We start from the raw sequence: 17,732 nt of genomic DNA, 5'->3' as shown, positions 1-17,732 counted from the left end.
AAAGGTTTAGGGTTTTCATACTCCTGGTCACGCTCATATTTTGTCATGCTGATCCCAGTTTTAGGGGTTCCATAATCCTAACAATGCTCATATTTTGTCACACAGATTAATTGTTATGGGTATTATTCATTTTTACAAATTGTTTAAATATCTGACAGCTGAATGTAAGAAAAAAAAATAGCAGCAATGAAAAATAAAAAAAAAATTGGTGTCCCCCCCATCCATACAAGGCCCTTTGGGTCTTGGACTCTGAGGGGTACCCCCATGCCACTGCCCCTTAGTTACCTAAGAACTGTCAGACAGCGGAGGGGGCAGACGGCAGGAGCCTTCGTTGGGAGCAGAGTGTTTTTTTTTTGTCTTTTTTCGGGTCGACGGTGGTGGCGGGCATCGTGATTGACGATTAAGCTACACCGGGGAACATTTTTTTAAATTTTTGTTTTTTAAATAAAGAACTTGCCTACTGTCTTTTTTTACACTACACTTTTTTATTTTTTTGGTGACTGAGTTAACCCAGTTAACCCTTACAGTGCAGGCGCAGCCCGCTGCAAGGGAGGATTGTTACTTTCCTCATAGATGAGTTTATGCTAGGGTGTTGTTCCTCCAGTGGATTTTTATAAGGATGTAGCACCCTGATGTTTAGGCAGGGTTGCTAGTAAATTTACCTGCCAAGTATAGTTGTCTTGGACAATTGATAGGAGATCAATTAGGGGTGCAACGGATCGTCATCGATCCGTGATACGATCCGCGGAGGTTGATCCATACGGACACCCGCGATCCGCGGAGCGCTCTGTGGCCTCGGCCATAGGAAACTGATCTGTACAGTGGAGGGGAGAGATCGGATGGCAGCAGTGCCAATACTCTGCAATGCCCTGCCAATACTCTGCAATGCCCTGCCAATACTCTGCAATGCCCTGCCAATACTCTGCAATGCCCTGCCAATACTCTGCAATGCCCTGCCAATAGTCTGCCATACCCTACCAATAGTCTGCCATACCCTGCCAATAGTCTGCCATACCCTGCCAATATACCCGCCAATACTCTGCCAATAGGGAGATTGTGGATATTACAGTGGGGGAGATTTTTTTTTTGTTGATCCGAAAATGTTTCGAACCGTGACTCCTGATCCGAGGAACGATCCGAACCGTGAGTTTTTTTGATCCGTTGCACCCCTAAGATCAATTGATTCCACCCTAATTCTGGAATTGCTGCACTTCTCTCTTCTGTCACTAGATGGCCGGGTATCTGGGGGCATTAGATAAGACAAGGGCATTGCAAGGACAGATTAGGAATAGATGGGGTGTCTCAGCCAATGGGCAGGGATTTTCTTGGGTCGCTTGGCCTGTTGGGAGAGCCTATTTATTTGGGTGAGGCCAGGTGATTGGGGTTCTGTGCAACCTGGACGGCTGTCTGGGTGGACGTGTGTTGTACTTCCCCGGGCTGCTAGGCCAGAGCCTGAGGTCTATCCTGGGGACATCTGGCTGCTAGGCTGTCTGAGGGCCTATTCAGAACCAAGAGAGCAGCGCAGGGATGGGACTGCGTCTTGCAGTCCAATCAACAGTAACAGTTCTGCCGGCCAGAGAACCTGTCATGGTCAAAGGTAGAGGGGAAGCTGTCGCCACTAAGGGGCCATCCACCTTATCACCAGAGACCACCGTGAATAGCTGAAGCAAGTACCAGAGCAATATTCTCACCAACTGGGGACGATGAAGAATTGGGAAACTTCAGCAGAGGTCAAGCCAGGGACCCAGCCAGTGGAAGTGACGCTTGCAGAGCATTATTGTGCTCCAAGCCAGGGACCGAGCAGGCCAATAGGGTGATGCTTGAGGAGTATCTGTGAGTGCCAAGCTAGGGACCCAGCAGAGACAAGGGGGGACGCTTGAGGAAGATACTCAGTGAGAAGATTGGAAGAGCTCAGGAGATTCAGTGGCAGTGGATCAGCGGGTGTAGGTGATAGACTGGGAGCTCAGTGAAGATCTAAAAAGGAGATCGTGGAGGAAGTGAAAGAGTTCATTGCAACATTTGTTAGAAACTGTTCAAGATTGTTGCCAAAGGAGACAGCGTGTTGACACATGCAGATGTGGTGTCCGGCTGGGTACTTTTCCCTGCATGGCTGTCTGCCTATAGAAGTCTTGGAGTCTGCTAATTAACATTGCAACTACTAAAGGGTGTCCTGGCCCAACCCTCTCTCCCACGGTTCTGTTTAAAAGAAAACAAATCTCTTTGCATTCAGGAAGTGTCTGGCGCCCATGAATCTACCTACATTGCACCCACAATGCCTCGTAACCCACTCTACACAGAAGGATGTCAGCTGTCCCTAACTCTGGAGGTCACCATTAGTGGATAATCCAGAACAATACTATTGTGAGTAAATCCCACCAATGAAATGTATAAAAGAAGCTTGTGAGAAATTTGCCTTACAGGTGCTGACCTAGGACGAAAAAAAAAAAAATCAGGTTTCAGATGAAGCTTGTCTTTAAATATTCAACTGTGTAGTTGAAGGTTGTATCGAACATCTTAAAAGCTGGCCGCACATGTTACACTCAGATTTTAAATCAATTTTTACACTGGCCATACACACACCACAATTTGATTGTATGATTTTTTTCCCCATTTGCTGACATTCATTCTGCTTCTAGCCAAAGGGGGTAAACATTACATTGCCTATAGCCTTGTGGTAGTAGTCAGAAGGGGCTTGTAGTTCATTATACATCCCACTTGGATTGGTGGTTTAGATGCAGAAGTCCTTTAATATTTTTAAAACAAATTGTTGTCACTTAGTTTATTCACTAATGGTGATCTAAATATTTTTTACCAAGTGCACAAATGTTGTTTGAGTTTAAAGTCAGAGTAGTCTGCCTGGGTAACTAGGACTCTGATTCAGGAATGCTGATTTCTTTTCACCCTGATGACAGCATTAGCTACATTGTCCTGGTATACTTATAAGCTAGAAGAGGAGCCCAACACATAGGTCTGCTAGTTTGGATTTGCCAAAACCTTGTTTTGACTGACTGCAATAAAGCAAGAACAAACAGGAGCAATGCTGGAAGCAATTTACAGCACACACTCATTTTGGTAGCAGAATTATTAATGAGGAATGTATATTCCTTGCTAACGAACATTATTTTTTAATCAAGTTGTTATGGGTTAAGTTCCGCTTTAAAGTGTTACTAAACCCACAACAGTAAGATTAGTCTGTATGTGCAGTAAAGCATGCTTGTTATACTCACTGTGGAACCTAGGGGGTTAATCCTCTGCATTATGTAAAAAGGCTGTTTGATCCTGTCTTTTCCGATCCTCCCATTTTTCCAGAGTCCCCAATCCATCCCCTGATAAGACAGAGCCTTTGGAGTCACTCTGCACATGTTTAGTTTGGTGTGTATTGTTGGAGAGTTTTTTTTTTCTTGGCAGAGTGCATGTGATCAGCACAGGACCAATCAGCACTGTCCAGACAAAGGGTCAGGGGTCCTGCAGCCTCATAGGACAGTCAGAGTAAAATGAAAACTCCTCCTACAAGCTTTAACCAGACACTGATAGAAGTCATAAGAATATATTTAGCAGTTTATATTTCCTAAAATAATTGTATTTGCATGTTCTGTGTTATGTGGGTGGCTATATATAGTGAATGCACGATTCTGGATTCAGTAACACTTTGAAGTTCTTGCATTTGAGTCTGCAAAGCATTGCAACTATGATCAGTATCTGTATCACTCGTAGTGACATTGGTATGCAGGACAAACAGAGAATGAATCCTCTGACAGGGGCAAAGACAACAATATAAACTTGACAGGTGTTCTAATCCATCTCCACGCTATCCAAAATCTGCATTGAGGTTGTATGGTGTCAGTTCAAATTTTCATTTTTTTTTCACTTTAATTCTTTGTGCTGCAATGCATTACAGCATGTCAAAATGTGCTGCACAAAAAGGTTCTGTTTTTGTTCATCACACACCATTGAAGTGAACTGGTGTGAACTGAAGCCATAGAACATAGGGCAAATCACCTTGTCCTTGCTTTGAGAATGTGTTGGGTTGGTGTGAATGAGTCCGTAAAAATAGAAGAATGTTTGTTGAGAATATTATTAAACTGCTTGCCGACCAGCTGCCGTTTTACTGCGGCAGAATTGCACAGCTGGGTGAAACGATGTTACCTTACGTCGCTTTGCCTTTTGGCCACTAGGGGCGCGCGAGTGCCCGGCGGGCGCGATGACCGCTGGGCACCCGCGTTTGCTCGTAACAAAGCGTGAACCGGGATCTGTGTGTGTAAACACACAAATCCCTGTTCTCTCAGGGGATAGGAGACAGATCGTGTCGTAATACTAAGTATGAACACCGATCTCTCTCTTCCCCTAGACAGTCCCATCCCCCCTACAGTTAGAACACACACTAGGGAACACAGTTAGCCCCTTGATCGTCCCCTAGTGTATCACAGATCACCGCCAATACTAGTAAAAAAATAAATAAATAAATAAAAATGCCATAAATCTTCCCATATTTTGTAAACGCTATAACTTTTGCGCAAACCAATCAATATACGCTTATTGCGATATTTATTATAGCAAAAAGTAAAAGATATTGCGGTTGATATACTAAAACTGCAGTATGCAAAATCTGCTGAAGCACTGCATAGAAGCCAATCGGCTTCCAGGTTTTTTTTTTTTTTTTTTGTCAAAGCCTAATTGAACAAGCTGAAGTTAGAAGCAGATTGGCTACAATTGCTCAGCTGCACCAGATTTTGCACTCTCCAGTTTTAGTAAATCAACCCCTTTGTGTTTTTTTTTTCTTCACAATTGTCGTTCTTCTTTTGTTTATAGTGCAAAACATAAAAACCGAAGAGGTGATCAAATACCACCAAAAGAAAGCTCTATTTATAGGAAAAAAAGGACGTCAATTTTGTTTGGTTACAGCGTCGCACGACCGCGCAATTGTCAGTTAAAGCGACGCAGTGCCGTATCGCAAAAAATTACCTGGTCATTGAGCAGCCAAATCATCCGGGGCTGAAGTGGTTAAATAACAGATACTTCCTGGAACAAAGATCAGTGCTCCTAAAGGTAAAAAAAAAAAAAAAAAAAATAATAATTTGGATAGATTATGGAAAGGTTATAACCCCTGTCAGTGTTTTTTTTTTTGCCATCTCCCTTCACTTCCTGTCCTATAGCCAAACAGGAAGTCACTGGATATCTCTCCAAAGTGAGGGAATCCTGTGGTGTCACCAGGGTCACCAGAACTAATGTCCCCATTGGAAGATTTTCCTTTTATTCCTGTTCGGATGTCAACCCAAAATTTGGGATTTTCTTTTACTTTTACTTTTGGTGATAACCGTAAAGTGGAAAAAATAGAAAGGGTGAATCTCCTTAATGGAGGCAGAGACAGCAATAAAAACTGACAGGTGTCTTAATTAGTTTCCACTCTATCCAAAACTAAAGACTTTTAATTTGTTCCCATTGACTTTCAATGGAAGGTGCTTTTTTCGTGGAATAGTTTTCATGCGCAAAAGCGCATCATTGTGAAAGGGTGGGGTTGAAAGGTACTCTCTCAGCAGCTACAGTATTTGTAGCTGCTGATTGTTATTTTTTTTTTTTTCAAACAGGGCGAAGAACCTCTTTAACTACTTGCCGACCAGCCACCACAGTTGTACAGGGGCAGGTTGGGACGGCTGCATGAATCACTGTCGTTGTACGTCGGCTCATTTAAGCTATAGGGGGCTGATGCGCGTGGCCGGCGGCCACGATGTTTGCTGGCCACCTGCGATCGCTCCTCAGAGAGCCAGAACGAGGAACTGTCAATGTACACAGAAAGATCCCCATTCTGACAGGGGAGTAGAGAGAGATCTGCTGTTCCTACTGATCAGGAACAGCGATCTCTCTCCTCCTCTAGTCAGTCCACTCCCCCCACAGTTAGAAACACCTCCCTAGGGAACACTTAACCCCTTGATTGCCTCCCTAGTGTTAACCGCTTCCCTGTCAGTGACATTCATACAGTAATCAGTGGCTATTTTTAGCTCTGATCGCTGCATAAATGTCACTGGTCCCAATAAAATGTCAAAGGTTTCTGACCGCCACCATTACTAGTAAAAAATAAATAATAAAAATGCCATAAATCTATCCCCTATTTTGTAGACGCTATAACTTTTGCGCAAACCAAACAATATACGCTTATTGCGATTATTTTTTACCAAAAATATGTAGAAGAATACATATTGGCCTAAACTGATGAAGACCTTTTTTTGGGATATTTATTATAGAAAAAAGAAAAATATATTGTTTTTTTTCAAAATTGTCACTTTTTTTGTTTATAGCGCAAAAAATAAAAAACGCAGAGGTGATCAAATACCACCCAAAGAAAGCTCTATTTTTAGGAAAAAAAAGGACAAATCTTGTTTGAGTATAACGTTTCCCAGCCGCACAATTGTCAGTTAAAGCGACCCAGTGCTGTATCACAAAAAATGGCCTGGTCATTAGGGGGGAAAATCCTTCCGGTCCTTAAGTGGTTAATGAATCAGAAGAAAATATAACAAAAGAGATTATAAGAATAATATCCAAGCCTGATGAAATGTTTGAATGGGATGATATGAGAAATTTTCTTAGATATCAGCATAATTGTAAACTAAATTCTAAAGTAGCATCAAAAGGCTGAATAAATGCTGAAACCTTAACAGAGGCGAAGGAATACAGGAGTGAGGGGGCCATCTGGTGTAGCAAACGTGCATTGCAGTCACTGGTCACCTTTACAAGTAAATGGCCTAAAGGCACCAGCAGTGAGGATACCAATGCATGAAGTGAAACAATGGAAACATTAACAATAATATGACACATTTAGTCAATTGCATTAATACTACAGTGTTTATTTTTCCTCTTTCCCTACAACAGCTTCCAATTTTATAATGAGGGAACTTGCTTTTTTCATAAACCCCTTCAACGCCTGCTGGCTATCCTTCAAAGGTCATGCAGTGCATTATGTTTTAGAAAAAAAATTCTCCCGGTCGAAATTGTACATGTAAAATCTGCAGAGACTGAGAATCTTGAACCTGTAGGATTTGCCTCAAACCCATGGTAGCGGAGAACAAGCATTGAAAAAGCTAACAATATCTTATTACAACTAAAATCAGACAGCATTATTAAAGGTTTTGTCTGTAACGTTTAATTTGTCTGCAACATTTTTTTTTTCAGACCCAGACAGGCTCTCAGGTAGGCGAGTGCAAATAGACACAAGTTGATTTACATCAAGCTGCTTGCTGTGGGGGCATTTGACGGAAGAGAGGAGCCAGGTGCAGCGAAGATGCACCCGAGAAGAGGAGGATCTGGACTACTCTGTGCAAATCAGGGTTTGACAAAGTGCATGCGTGCGAAACATGTCCTCACAGCAACAAGCTTCTCCTGCGTTCCAAGCTGCTTTGACTGGCAAGTCTCTCGTGTCTGACCCTTCCACCCTAATATCACAGTGATGTCACGCGGGAGTGCCGGTGGACTCCAGCTTGGCTCCCAGCGTCCAGGGCCTTACACCATAGGTGTGCTGCATGATTATGGCGTACTATTTTCTTCATTCTGCCCACCGGACCCAGCGGAAATTAGCCCATCTTCATCCATCTATACTGGCCTGGTATCGTATGTACTGTAATTGTTCTCAATAAACTGTCTGCATCTCTCCTACATAAAGAATGCAGGGCTCAGGAGTGCGCTGCATAAAACATGCAGGGCTCAGTAGTGCGTTACATAAAGAATGCAGGGCTCAGGTTTGCCCATCTATGCAGCCTCACCAGTGCCCAGCAATGCAGCCTCACCAGTGCCCATCAATACAGCCTCACCAGTACCCAGCAATGCAGCCTCACCTGTGCCCAGGAATGCAGCCTCACCTGTGCCCAGGAATGCAGCCTCAGCAGTGCCCAGCAATGCAGTCTCACCTGTGCCCAGGAATTCAACCTCACCTGTGCCCAGCAATGCAGCCTCACCTGTGCCCATGAATGCAGCCTCACCTGTGCCCAGGAATGCAGCATCACCAGTGCCCAGGAATGCAGCCTCAACTGTGCCCAGGAATGTAGCCTCAACTGTGCCCAGGAATGCAACCTCACCTGTGCCCACATCCCAGCCTCACCAGTGCCCTGGACTGCAGCCTTGCCTGTGCCCACATCTCAGCCTCACCAGTGCCAAGGATAGCAGCCTCACCTATGACCAGCAATGCAATTTCACTGGTGCCCAGCAATGCAGCCTCACCAGTGCCCAGCAATGCAGCCTCACCTGTGCCCAGGAATGCAGCCTCACCTGTGCCCAGGAATGCAGCCTCACCAGTGCCCAGGAATTCAGCCTCAACTGTGCCCAGGAATTCAACCTCACCTGTGCCTAGCAATGCAGCCTCACCTGTGCCCAGGAATGCAGCCTCACCTGTGCCCAGGAATGCAGCCTCACCAGTGCCCAGGAATGCAGCCTCAACTGTGCCCAGGAATGCATCCTTACCTGTGCCCACATCCCAGTCTCACCAGTGCCTTGGACTGCAGCCTTGCCCGTGCCCACATCTCAGCCTCACCAGTGTCCAGCAATGCAGCCTCACCAGTGCCAAGGAATGCAGCCTCACCTGTGCCCAGCAATGCAGCCTCACCTGTGCCCAGGAATGCAGCCTCACCTGTGCACACATCTCAGCCTCACCAGTGCCCAGAAATGCAGCCTCACCTGTGCCCTGCAATGCAGTCTCCCCTGTGCCCACATCTCAGCCTCACCTATGCCCAGGTATGCAGCCTCACCTGTGCCCACATCTCAGCCTCGCCAGTGCCCAAGAATGCAGCCTCACCTGTGCCCACATCTCAGCCTCACCTGTGCCCAGGAATGCAGCCTCACCAGTACCCACATCTCAGCCTCACCTGTGCCGGGGATCAGAGAGGAGAGGAAGAGGAGAGCCGGCGTATCATCACACAGGCTAGGGGTCGCCCACTGTGTCACCTTTAATTTGAATCACCGGGTGACCCCGTCACATAAGTCCCGCCTCCTGGATAGGCTCCTACCTATGATAGGCAGCACATGTCCCGGCAAGTGTGCTGTCTGTCAAAGGAGCCATACCAGGGGGTGAGACTTTATGTGGCGGCGGCAATTCAAATGAAAGCTGACACAGCGGGTGACGCCTGCCTGAAACCCGCCAGTGTGTGGTACCTGGGGCGGACCACCTCCCCTCTGCCTCAGCACCCACCCTGCAATTCGGGGATGAATCCGGGGACAGACTAGCTGCGGGGACAGTGTCCTCAGTCAGGGGACTGTCCCCGAAAGCTGGGGACGTTTGGTCACCCTATGGTAAGAGACTCGGGGCTGTGGGCTCCAGATTCGGGGCTATAGCCCCAGAAGCCACCCCCTAGCGATGTCACTGTTGGTATGCCAATACACCATCAGGCCGTCCACTGGGAAACAGGGGCAACACACCTCTCCACAGAAGCTTTACACCACCGAGCCACAGGTTATGAATTTAAAGAACTACGCAGCCCTTCAGGAGTATTGTAACCAGTGTCTCCACCTTCGGTTCCTCCTTGCTTGTATAGGTGCACCAAGTATTTATGCAGCGATATAAAAAAGGAGGGGAAGCCTCCCTTAGTGTAACACCATTTATTTGCACCAGGTATCATGCTGTTAGAGCAGCTGAGGATGGAATTTTAACGCCTTCACATGGGCGTACTTAAGCGTACACTTGTGTGAAGGGTCATGTTTGCCTGCACAGGTGTTACATGCATCTGTGTGCAGGCAGCCCCATTAATGTCTATTGGGATGCAAAGGCTGCAGGGACACAGCCACTGGTCCCAGTTTGACAACTATCCAGGTGTAGGTGTCCCCATATGGCACTTTGCATGGATGTATGCTTATATGCACCTGTGTGAATGAGGCCTAAACCAGGCTGTAACTTTGTGGTAACTGTTATTGTTTAACATTGCCTTGCTGTGCAAAGGATATGATGAATGATACCCAGTGTTATTGTTTGTATGTCTTTAGTCAGATATACAAAAAATATTGCATATATATTTCACATTAGCAAGAGAGGAGAAATTCGGGAACTCTCGACTTCCTGATTCTTATGTGCAGCAAAAAAAGGAAATTTAAAGGGGTCTAAAAATACACTAGTTACCAATGTGATACTCTGTGTCTGTAACTTGTGCCTTATCTATATCATATAGATCTCTATATCCTATTAGATGTGGCAAACAAATGATACAACGCGTGAAACCATATAAAGTGCATATACGGGGGACTAGATGAACCAATGTCCAATGTGAATAAATTAATTAAATAATACAATACATTAAAAATAATGGCTGTAAAGATTCACACTCAACAGATTTGCTGGACTCCCTTGCCTTATAGCAAAATGAGTCTTCTGTGCTTGTAGGTCATTAATGGGGACCAATCCAAATACAATGTCCTCCGGTTGCTCCCTCTATGGTAGGTTACCTCCGATGGTGGTTCTAAGGCTCCCAGGACAACATTTTTGCAATGTGCAGTATGTTATCAAAATAAGGATGCTCCCTTGCATTCCAGTCTCTTAAAGGGCTTGTAAACCCTTGTGTTTTTTCACCTTAATGCATCCTATGCATTAGGGTGAAATTACTTCTGTCACTGACCGGCCCCCCAGCCCCCCATTTCACTCACCTGAGCCCCGTAATTCCCACAACCGGAGACGCCCTCTTCCCCTCTGCCCATTGTCTCAGCTCTTGATTGGATAGATTGATAGCAGTGCAGCCATTGGCTCCCACTGCTGTCAATCAAATCCAATGAGGCGGGTGCCAGGGGGCGGATCGAGTCATTCTGCGTCTATGGATGTAAATGCTAGACTCGGGAGCGCGCTCGCAAGGTAACCCCCCGGAGAGCGCTTCTCCTAGGGGGTTATACTATGTGGGTAGGAGCTACCAGCGCTGTCGGGGGAGCCCAGATGTCAAGGATTGGGGCCACTCTGTGCAAAATGAACTGCACAGTGGAGGTAAGTATGACATGTCTGTTATTAAAAAAAAAAAAAAAAACAAGCTTTACAATCACTTTAAATAAGCCCCCTCCCCCTCCCCTCATTTATCGGATTGGTCCATATTGTTGACCTACAAGCACAGAAAACACCTTTTGCTATAAGGCAAGGGAGTCCAGCAAATCTGGTGAGTGTGGATCTTTATAGCACCCATGAGGTGGATGCCTTGACACTTATGTGACACGGAGCACCACAGCACTGTTTATAAGGAAAGTACTTTTGCACAGCCATCACTATATGCATTTTAAATTGACACTATATATATATATATATATATATATATATATATATATATATATATATTTTAATGTATTGTATTATTTGATTAATTTATTCACATTGGACATTGGTTCATCTAGTCTCCCATACATGCACTTTATATGGTTTCACACTGTTGTATCATTTATTTGTCACATCTAATAGGATATAGAGATCTATATGATATAGATAAGGCACAAGTTACAGACATGGAGTATCACATTGGGATCTAATATATTTTTAGGTGGAGCAGGCGCTGTCTATCATTAACCTATTCTCAACCTGCCCCTCAGTGGGGACAGTACTGACAGCAGCGGCTCAAATATATTGCCACTTATTACCTAGGCGTGAGTGCTTTACATCATTATTTAAAGTGAAGTACCATCTTTTAATTTAAAGTGCCCGAACATTCAAGAAATATGGGGGCAAAGGGGGTCTTTAGCACATTTTCAAATTTGCAATGTGCATATGAAACACAGAATCATTTATTTGGCCTTTCTGATATGAAAAATGGTGGGCAGAGCTTGGCAGGGCTAAGGCTAGCTTCATGCACATGGACGGTGAGAAGCTTGTTTTCACTCGTCCAGGGAGCCGCAGGTGCCGTACAAGGAATGCCTGTATGTGACTGGAAAGTTTCACATTCAGAAAATACATCAAACACACATGGGTGTGTAAATGGCAGTGTACAGAAGTATTCGAGTTTACAATAGTACAGTTGTGTACAGCCATTGATTTGTATGGCAGGCTGCATAAGAAAACACTGGTAATTTCAAACACAGCATATGTTAAGCCTCTCACCATCCATGTGCATTAAAGGCAAAAAGACTGTGCACTTTGGAAAGTGCAGTTGCACACGGCAAGAGCAGTTGCTCCAGAGTTTAGTAAATGAGCAGAAGCTCTGCTGACTTTCATCAACCAATCATGTGCAAGCAAAAATGCTGTTTTTTTATTTCCCTTGCATGTGATTGGGTATTCTTTGCAAAGTGAAGCCTTACCTCATTTACTAAGCTCTGGAGCAACTGCACTTGCAGAGTGCAATTGCACTTTCCAAGGTGCACAGTCTATTGGCCTTTAGTAAATCAACCCCATAATGTCTTCAGTCCTTTGTTGATGGTGTAGTGAGGGAGCAAAGGATGGTGTGATGATCTGTCCAACAACTCAGTTAGATTTAGCTCTCATTCATACTAGCATACTGATCAGTACATCAGAGGGCCATGTTTTTTCATGCCTGGAAGACACTGATGATCTGTGCAGCCATGTGCAAATCCATAACAGCGTTTACACCCACACTACTCCCTGTATAGGCTACTATGGGACCCCCTTAAACTACCTTCTTCAAATAATTAAGAAAAGAGGGAAAAAAATCATCCTACTTCTTATAAACCATGACTTTAAGTGCCATTCCTATAGAAAAGTGTTATTCATTACCCACTCTACTTTAATATACACTAGCACTCTTTGTGAAACCCTACCATAATAATAAAAAGCATACAAAAATATTTATAATGGAATGGCAATCCAAGTGGTTCATGATAATTAGTAGTCGTTTTTTTCCTTTATTTGTGAAGTAGGTAGTTTGAGGCTGTTCCTTAGTAGCCCATAGAACAGGGAGTAGTGCAGCTGTAATCATTGATTTTTACTGAAACAGATAGCTGCAAGTATCTTCACGGATCTCTGCGTGCATCCCTTGGTATATACCTGTGCAGGACTAATGCATGGATGTGCATGGAGCTCTGTGAACATCTGTGCAGCCTTCTGCCTGTCATTGATTTGAACAGGCTTTCTACACGGGCTTGCACAGACCACCTGTGCCTCCTAGACAAGGAACATGGCCCTGTGCATTGGTGTTCTGATCAATACGTCAGTGTGAATTTGGTCTTAAGCCAGCCATACATTATACAATTTTCTTATTCAATTTCCTTTAGATTTACCTTCAACTATGAAGTGCAAGTTCCTGCCTGATTGCATACCAATTTAAAGTGTTTAGGTTTGACCTCATATTATATGATTTTTGTAAATCTACAGGAAAATTGTACAAGACAATAATGTATGGCCGATGTAGCACCCTAGAGTTTAGGCAGGGTTGCTCCTCACAAATTTACCTGCCAGGGATAATTATCCTGGTTTATTGTTAGAGATCTATTGATTTATCCCTAAGTTTGGCCTCCTTGCACCTTTCTCTTCTACCACTAAGTGGTTGGGTATTGATGGTACTAGATATAAGAAGGGCAACGCAAGGTTGGGTATATGGTCTCAGCCACTGGGCTGGGGTTTTCTTGAATCCCTTGGCCTGCTGGGAGAGCCTAGATATTCGGGTGGAGTCAGGTGATCTGTGTTCTGTGCCACCTGGACGGCTGTCTGGGTGGACGTGTGTTGTACAGCCTAAGCTGCTAGGCTGGAGATTGGGCCTATCCTGAGCACATCTGGCTGTTAGGCTGTCTGAGGGCCTGTCCAGAAGCAAGAGAGCAGTGCAGGGTTGGGACTGCGGCTTGCAGTGCAACCAAAAGTAACGGTTCTGCCGGCCAGAGAACCTATCATGGTCGGAGGTAGAGGGGAAGCTGTCGCCAGTAGGGGAATATCCGCCTAATTACCAGGGACCAGAGTGAGTAACTGAAGCAAGTACAGGAGCAGCATTCTCACCAACCAGGGACAGTGAAGAATCGGGAAACTTCAGTGGGTATCAAGCCAGGGACCCAGCCAGCGGAGGTGGCGCTTGCAGAGCAGCCTTGTGTGTCAAGCCAGGGACATAGCAGGCCAGCGGGGGCGAAGCTTGAGAGGTATCTTGAGTACCAAGCTAGGGACCCAGCAGAGAAGCGGGGGTTACGCTTGAGGAAGTTACTACCGTGAAGACTGGATGAGCTCAAGGGATTCAGTGGCAGTGAATCAGCGGGTCCAGTGAGAGACCGGGAGCTCAGTGGGCTGAAGAACTACAAGGAGTGATTGTAGTGGAATAGAAACAAACTGTTCAGCTTTGTGTTAGGAACTGTTAAAGACTGTTGCCATAGGAGACAGTATTCCTGCACATGCAGATGTGGCGTCTTGCTGGATGCCTTTCCCTGTGTGGCTGTCCTCCTATTGAAGTGTTGGAGTCTGCCAATTAACAACTACCTAAGGGTGTCCTGGCCCTAGCCCTCCCTCCCCCAAAAAGTTTGTTAAGAGACATAAACTTTTTTTTGCATTCAAAAAGTGTCTAGCGCCCAATAACTTTAACTACTCTGCACCCACCATGCCTCACAACCCACTCTATACAGAAGGATGTCAGCTATCCCTGGCCCTGGAGGTTCTCATTAGATCAAAGGAGGCCTGGGACCTTGCTACACCAGCCTTAGCATATCTTCATTATGTTATGTGTCTGCTTCAGATGCACCATATCAAGACAAGGTAAGTGGAGTTCAATAAACAAAATAAGGTTTCCAATCCCTTCACCATGTTAACACGCCATTACCACAATAGGTTGGACTCTTACCAGAGAGCCTGGACCCTTTATTATGAAGAGTCAAACAGGCTTGATGAATATGTCCCGGTATGGGGCATCAGCAGGTGATGTACAAAGGAACCATGTCAGAAACAGCTCCAGAGCATCCAGGGGACTCCACCAAAATGACGATCGTGTAGTCAGATCTAAATAAAACATAAAACGCTGGATAGTGTAAAACCTTCTAAGGGTTGCATTTTCTGCTGCCACAGAACATCCTAACATGTAAAATGCTCGATAGCAGGAACATACAGCTCAGCCCGACTGGTCAACAAAAGGACTTTAGCGCTGAAAGCTGAAAATAGGTCTGGGCAGGAAGCGGGTGAAAGTGCCCAGTATTGAAGTGGTTAAAGGAGCGAGCGCGCTTCCTGATTCAATTGTTAGACATGAGCAGTGTGCTCTCTCCAATTGCAGCATAGACTCTCCAGTCTCTCACATCCCCGCCAGGATTTTCACACTGCTCTAGTATTTTCTTATTTCATACTCTAGTTACAACCGAATGGCCACTGAGCTTTCTTCTTTGAAGACAGCTAGAGAGGTTATGATTTTAGTTGTCCTCAAAGAAGAAGGCTTAGTGGCCATATTGTTGTGGCCCATGTCCTTGAAATAGGTCATGAAATAGGAATGTAAATGTTGAGCTTTTTGGCCAGGCTTCATGGTTGACAGAAGAGCATACCTCCCAACTTTGAAACTTCAGAATGAGAGACACTGGAGGAGTAAAAAGATCTGCAGCGCTCTACGTCGCGGTAAATTATGGGCGTGGTCAGGCGTCTAGAGTGGCTTAATTGATGTGGCTAAACCCATGCTTCCTTGTACCTATAAAATATGATTTGATTGCTTTGTCTGAGCCTAACTTAAACAACTTCATTAAAATAGTCAGAGACTGCATAGCAGAGGTATAGACATAATACAGAAGATGGTCAGAGACTTCATACATGATATAAGAGATGGTCAAAAACTGCAGATATCATACAAGAGGTGGTCAGAGACTGCGGATATGATACAGGAGACATAATACAGGAGATGGTCAGAGACTGCAAACATTGAAAAAATAGAATTTCCTCTAGGTGGGATATTTGGAAAGGGATAAATAGCGCAATGAGGTATGAGAGTAGTGTAAAAAGTATATACATTTTTATTAAGAAACATAGGTTTAAAATAATGAGCACATATATACACTATACATATCACAAAATATCATGAATGAATACTGGACAGGACTAATCATATAATAACATTACAAAAGAAGACAGCTAGTAAATCGCAAAGATCTGTTATGTTGGAGGTGACCACAACAGAAAAAACCCAACGCGTTTCGAAAATGCTATTTCTTCATCAGGGGTGTATGCAATTTTATCGCAGAACCTACAAACGTCTGCAATTTAAACAAAATACACACATATTAGATACGTAATATTGATTAAACACAAGCTAATTGGTACGTGTGTGATCACATCGTACTTTGTGTTTTAGTGTGTTTAGACACTGACCGTATGAACTGTGTAGTACTAGAGTGGATTTTCTGTCCAGATTTTGACGTTTAAAAGCAGTTTAAATGTTGCAGCTGGCAGCCTGTGGGGCCCAAAGCCCGACGGGGTGAGTAAATGCACCAACGCAGATAGATGGGTCCAATGGTGGCACGAGGGGAAACATGGGCAGAGTCCCACACAAAGGACAAATCAGGCTGGCCCTCCGAAATGTATCCCTTACTGAAAAAAAAAAAAAAAAAGGGGAGAGGGACAGAGAAAGGACAGGTATTAAATGGATTGCTAGCGTTGTAAACTCCCCCCACACACTCACATGAGACCACCCACTGTAAAAAGTTTGCATATACATGAAGGAAGGTGCGCGTACATCCAAATAGGTGCATGCACACAAACATGCATACGTGCATGTCTAACAGATGCACATGTGTGCATCTACACAGTTGAAAAACAGCTTAGTGGAGTGGCCTACCCACCATAGAAACATCCCCTCTGTAATACATATCAGAGGAAGATGAGCGTGCGTGCATCCATGCGCATACAGGCACGCACACATCCATGCACACATGCATATGTGCATGCATGTGCATCCAAACAGTTTGAATAATACGTTTAATGCCAATGTAAATGTAAAGGAATATAACTTGCCTAGGGGCGGTTGGAGTGGAGAGGGAGGAAAGGATACCAGAGCCAAGGCAAACGAGGATCTATACCTCCACAGATCCCTGAATCAGGAGACCAAAGGTGGCGCCCAAGAGGTTGATCTGTAACAGTGAACAGAAGGTAGGACATCAAAGGGCAGCAATCAATAGGGCTAGTCCTGGGGGCGCATCAGGCATCATAACTGAGCGCTATCAAAGTAAGGACATGGAGACTGTAAAGAGTATCCAGGGTGCAGGAGCAAGGAGGTATTACCTGATACTTGTACGGGCTCTATGGCGAAGGATCCTCACCAGTGTCCACCCTCACAGCGAGCAGACATCAGCTGGAGGGTGGAGGGATTTGAAATAGCCTGAGTGATTGGAAATAGACCAATCACTGCATGCCTATGTTCGGAGGGGCGGGGCTAGCCGGGAACCTCCCCCGGGATGGCGGCGCGCAGACGGCGCCTCCAGACAGCACCAGGGGGCGTGTGGTAGATGACGCACTGCTACCAGAGGCTGCAGTGACATCAAGCCCTGGAATACCCTGTGTGACGGGGAAAGCCTAGTAAGTCAAGCTGCATCACCGCGCGTCGTCCTCCCGCGGCGCACTAGACACGGAACGTACAGTCCCCGGAGGGGACGGCGGTATCCTGTCGACAAAGGGAGGCCACCCATGCCAAAAGCCATTGGGCGGCCCCCGTGCGCCGAGTGTGGGACCCCAACCACCAAGGACTCAATGCGCAGCTACATAAACCTCCCGCCAAGCATGGGGCCACACACAGACTGATCAAATGGTGCACTGATCTGAGGGACATCACTGTTGAGAGGGGGAACAGCATTTCTAGTGAATCTTAACCATGTATCCATGTTTACTGTGTACCATAATACACTGA

This window comes from Aquarana catesbeiana, linkage group LG01 (assembly GCF_042186555.1).
Source record: "Aquarana catesbeiana isolate 2022-GZ linkage group LG01, ASM4218655v1, whole genome shotgun sequence".
In the NCBI taxonomy this organism is placed as follows: domain Eukaryota; kingdom Metazoa; phylum Chordata; class Amphibia; order Anura; family Ranidae; genus Aquarana; species Aquarana catesbeiana.
This window is presented reverse-complemented; position numbering follows the sequence as displayed.